This window comes from Sceloporus occidentalis, unplaced genomic scaffold (assembly GCF_023333645.1).
Source record: "Sceloporus occidentalis isolate IW3139 unplaced genomic scaffold, rSceOcc1.0.p SCAF_3, whole genome shotgun sequence".
NCBI classification, from domain to species: Eukaryota; Metazoa; Chordata; class Lepidosauria; order Squamata; family Phrynosomatidae; genus Sceloporus; species Sceloporus occidentalis.
Window position 1 is genome coordinate 171,317,037 of NW_028316983.1, and position 5,832 is coordinate 171,322,868.

Below are 5,832 nucleotides of genomic sequence, written 5' to 3' on the forward strand. Positions count from 1 at the left end.
GAGGCACAACTTACTGTAAAAAATAATGCTAAAAAAGGTAGAAGCTGAAAGAGAGGAAGGCAACATGCTAGATGGATGGACTCTTGGGAGCATCTCTGTTTTGGACACTCTGTAACTCCTTACCCTTTACTGGTTTTCCTTATACCCTTTAGCTTTTTTATTCTTTTCCTCTTTAATTTCCACTAACCCACCAATCTATTTCTTTTCATTTAATTTCCACTAACCCACTAATCTACTTCTACATGCTTTTGACAGGATGCATTCTGTAGTTCTACATTACTGCCAGGTTGAGATTACATTATTTTTAGCGGGACAGTTAAATTTATAGATGGAATTATTGGATGTGAGTGTGCATTATCTAATTGTTTTTTAAAATGAAAAATTCCCTTTAAAGTTTACATTTAATGAACCAAAATGTAATAGATAGCGTACTTAGTAGTACTGTGAAGCATAACCTTCAACTCTCTGTTCAGCCACAAGGCCATCCTTCCCAAGTGTGATATGGCAAGAGTAACAGTAGATTATGTTAGATCAGAGGATAGGCTTATGTTATATCAAAGGATGAGATCATTGTCTTCCTTAGCACCAGCCACCATGACCTGTGGTCAGACATTATGGGGATTGCAGTCAAATAAAACCAGTAGATGCTACTGTTTCCCCTGTTTTAGAAGTGTTCATACTTCTCCCTCTGCCCTAATATTCAACTCTTCTGGTCTTTAAGATGGGAGTAATAACACTGGACTGGACTGAGGTTGACACTGATTCAGAGCCAATAGCATACATGGAAATCCTACTCTTGACCATGACCATTTGGACCTGTAATAACATTTTACAGTGTGGAATGCTCCCCCAATGTTCCAGTGAGCTGCTCATGCCTTCATTCAGAACAATCTGTTCCATTTCTTCCAATCACCACTACCTTGTCTTTGCATATCTCTCTGTTTCACATGCACACACATACACACGCAGCAAGCATTCCACTTTCTGTGGGTTTTGAGCATATTCTGGGGCCATTCAGACTACCTTTTACCCCGGATCCCAAACCGGATTAAAAGGGCAAACTTCATCCTGGAACTGGCGTTTCCACAATTTGTTCAGTGCTTTGCACACCAGCTCCGAGACAAATCTCCCTCAGCGCTGGATTTTTGAAACCGGGCAATCCCCCTCTTCTTTACAGAAAAACCGGGGCCAGGCCAATGTGAACTTGGCCCTGGACATGTTTGGGTCATTTACTGGGAGGGATTAAGTCCAAAGGGCGAGATATGCTTCCCCTCTCGCATTGGGCACATCCGCTTTTTTATTTATTTATTTTACACTTGACAGATGCGATTATGCCCATTTCTCAGAAGGGACTTCCCGGGGATTTCCCTTCCTCCCCCCGCCCCAAGCAAGGGAAAGGGACCCCTGAGTGAGAACTGTGGGAAGGCAAGGGATAAGAGACCCCTGAGTGAAGGCAGTATAAAACCCCTGTGAACAAATTCTGCTAAGAGCACTGTAATAAGTTGGAAATGAATGAAGGCACACAACAATAACACCATATAAGATGCATTGTCTCTGGGAACGCGATGGTCCCCAGAACGTATCTTACTGTACGCTGGAATGCCGCAGCTGCTGCCGGGCGTTCCAATCGCATCCCACTTCTGTTCCAGGGGGCGTGATTTCAGATAGTTCTTTTGAACAGTTCTCCGAAATCACGCCCCCTGGAATGGAAGTGGGATGCGACTGGAACGCCCGGCGGCAGCTGAGGCATTCCAGCGTGCAGTAAGATGCGTTCTGGGGACAACACCAGGGAAAGAGGGGCCGAGCGGCCCCTTTCTCCCTTGCCTCTGGGTCCCGGGGTGTCCAGGGGCATGTAGGAGGTCTGTTTTTGGGAGGTCTGTACCGTGCCCTGGTTTCCCAAGGAAAAGCCTCGCCATTTAAATCCAATTGTTTCTCTTTTCCTCCCTTTTGCAAGACCTGGGCATGGTACAGACCCCCTCCTCCCCCCCCCCCCCCCGACAACACTGGGCACTGCTCACCTGTCTCTGTGGATGAGGTTGTCCTCCTGTGTTAGGCTTGTAGGAGGTCATCTTTGCCCACAGCCAATACACAGCCGCGGCAAGATAGAAAAACACAGCCAACGCAGACATGGCCACGCTAGCCCACCATATCGGTTCCATGGCTGCTTGGAGGGTCTATAGGTGGGGTCCTGACGTCTCCCACTCAACCCTGAGATGCAGGATACAAAGTATGTCACAGTCAAAAGCCAGCTGGATGGATTCTAGAATTTTATGGACGATGCAGCTGCCCTTCCTTTGTGAATTCATATGATTTCACTGACCTGTCATTGGCCTCCTCCATTGCCCCACTGGCTTTGGATCAGAGCTGCAAAACCCGCCGTGTGATAAGGGCCATTGAGTTCTCCCTAGAAAGATAAAGGCTGTTATTTGTTTTCACGTCATTTCTGACTTAATGTGGCAACCCTATCATGGTGTTTTTTTAAGCAAGATTTGTTCAGAGGAGATTTGCCATGGCCTTCTCCTGCGGATGAGAGAGTGTGACTCACCCAAGGTCACCCAGTGGGTTTCCATGGCCAAGTGGGGAATTGAACCCCAGTCCCCAGAGTCACAGTCCAACACTCAGACCTCTGTGCCACTTTGACTCTTATCAAAAAGAGTCAACATGTCTGCAGTTTGCTCTACTTAATTATTTGGGAGTGGTTTAAGCACTGGGACAATGACTCTGGAAAGCAGGGTTCGATTCCCTGCTTGAGCATGAAAAGCCACTGGTTGACGTAGGGCAAGTCAAACTCTCTCAGTGTGAGATGGCAATGTGAGGATAGCAATGGCAAACCCCCCTCTGCAGGAACTTGCCAAGAAAAGCCCATGATAGGTTTGCTTTAGGTAAAAAATGACTTGAAGACACACAGCAACAACAGCAAAGCTGTACTGAGCACATGGAGGGCACTTTGACATACAGATTGTGCTCCTAAGTGTGTTTGCATTTAATGATGTTTTAATAGTAATGGATGGCAAACTGATCTGTCCTTCCTTTGCAAGTACCAGCAAGTATGCAAAATTAATAACCCCACATGCCAAAGTTGAACTTCTACACTTCAAAAACAGTTTGGAGGTCCCTGCCCATCCCATGAGCTCCTTTATTTCTTTTTAACTCCATGGTGTAACATTGCAGTAATGGACCTTAGATACAAGTTTTAGATGACTGAAGGTTTCCTTGTCTCTTTCTCATACGCCTGAGACTTTAAATGTTTATTTTACTGGCTCTTGCTTCTCTTACGTCATTCAGGAGTGGCTTGATCTCAGCGCACTTAACAGGTGGTCATGATGCATTTCATGCTGTGAAAAGCTTTTGTGGAAAGATGCTGTTAAGGATACAGGAGCAGGCTAGGCCACTGTTTTTTCTGGTCAGTTGACAACTCTCCCATCAACATAAGGATGTCCACCATCACAATTTCTAGTACACGTGTCACGTTATGAACAGCTAGTAAGCAAGGAACACCTGAAAAACCGAAGGGCTTGGAAATTAATTTGAGAATGCAAAATGTCAGAAATAGGAAAATTAATTAATTAACATAAACACCATTAACTAGACCCTGTAACCCAGCGAATCATTTAAATACGTGCTATCAGATGGTGCTTTGGCATTAGGAGACCTGCAGCAATAATGGGAGCTCTTGGCTATCCTTCCCCATTGATTCCATGAGACATTTGGGGCTTATCAAAGATCATCAGCCATTTAGATTTGCAAGATTTCCATGAAGACACTTTTTTTGTGTGGCAAAGTGACATGTAAAGAAAGGCCCCCTCCCCCCCCCCCGCCCCCAGATACTTGCAGTTCAAGTAGCATGCAAGATAGCTGAACTTCTATATTCTGAATAGTTTTACAGTGATAGTTTTGCAAAATGACAGTGCTCTGTTTGTGGTGTGTCAGTTGGGAGAAGCTTGTCTGACTTCTATTGCTTTGGTTTGACACTTTGAAATATGGTGGGAGGTTATGAGTAAACTTGAAAAAAACTTTTGGTAAGAGGTGACTTGTAGATATGCATAGCAGGAGGCTCACCAACTTACTCCTGTTAATTCAGAGATATTGACCTTTTGAGATCCTTATCCAGTTCTTGAGACAAGAAGAGGTTGTGGTCATAGTTACTGTTTATACTCAACTATAAGTCGACCTCATATATAAGCCGAGGGCAAGTTTGGGGGCTTAAATGGTAGATTTTGATATGACCCATGGATAAGTCAAGCGTAAAACCCAGGGCATATAGCAAAGGATCTAAAGGATGAAGCAAAGCAAAACAGTGTCAAAGAACTTACAAAATTCCAGCAGACATAGGTCTTTTGCTGACTCCTAAGGCTGGATAGATGAGAGAGTAGAGGGGATTGGTGCTTCCAGGACAGATTATACCCTTGCTTTTGACAAGGGGATGGTTCCTTCTTTTAAATGAGAGTTAAGACACAGTACTTACATTGACCCATGTGTGGTGATCCCTGGGGCAATTAGCCCTCTGCGTGGCTATTACTCCCTTAAAACTTCCCTTCTAGGATCTCCTAGGTCTCCATTCACACTCTCTGCTGAGTTGAATGGGACCCCTTGAGATCCTGTAGTCTTCGCTGCCGCCACCCAGTGAATCTCAATGAACTACGTTTCCCTAAACACACACTGGGACTTGCTAGGGAGAGAGATCTAGTTTAAGCAATCAGTAACCAGCAACCGAGCTAAAAGGCACGTGTGCAGGAGCAGAGAGAGACAGCAGATACTTTTAAAGAAAGATATTTATTTTAAAGAAATAGCATAGGAAAGGAAGGTATCCTTCGTGCAAAGCCTCCTTGCTTCACAGGTACACAAAGCATAGTTACAAAGAGTTCATTTCAGGCAAGCTATTTGATAAACATAACAAAAAGCCTAGACGCACTAGCTAACACATTTTCCTAACTACTCACACAGTGATGGGATTTGCAGTCCGTGTTGAGTTCTTGGATGCAGAGAGCTGGCTCCTTGCCAACTCCGCCTGCATTCCTGAGCCTGTTCCTCACAAAGAAACATCTGGTTCCCCCACACAAACACAAAGATGGAGAACAAAGAAAGCATGGTCCTACAGGGTATTTAAAGTCCTGTCCTCGAACCTTCTTGAAACGGCCGCTCTGGCACTGCTGATTGGCCAGGTGAGCCTTACGTCAGCTATGATGTAGCTGCTCGTTAGCATGTGATGTCAGCTCTCATTAGCATGTACCTCCCCCCAGATTAACCCTTTGTGGTTCAGGGGAAGTCCCCAAATGACTGGAGGGCCCAGTCATTACACCATGGATAAGTCGATTCAGGTCTTTTGGGTCAATTTTTGACCTAGATTTTTAGACTTATACATGAGTATATGCAGTATATACAGTTTTCTTGCATCAGTCATTTTCTAATAGAAGCTGATTGAACTGCCCCACTTTTATCATAGCCATTGCAGGAAGGAGCTCAAATTCAAGCCCTATTAAGCTTCCTGCCCTCCCGCCCACCGCCGAGGAAAGGGGGAGGAAAAACAACGGCAACGCAGAGGCCCAAAAAGCCCTGGGGATAGAGAAGCGAGCCTGCAGGGAGTCCAGAAGGAAGCAGGCGCTCAGCGAAGGGACGCCTTTGGCGCTCTAGGACAGGGGACGCCTTTGGCGCGGAGGGCAAGTGCCGAGGGTGGTTCCTTCACTCACCGGGCGGGGGGAGCCGTCGCCTCCGCTTGTGATGATCTTGGTCACAACTGGCGTGCCGTAGGTTGGCCGCGCTGCGTCACCGCCCGACGTGATGCGTGACGTCACGGGGGCGGGGCGGGAAAAGCAGGAAGTGGCGCGCTCCTGG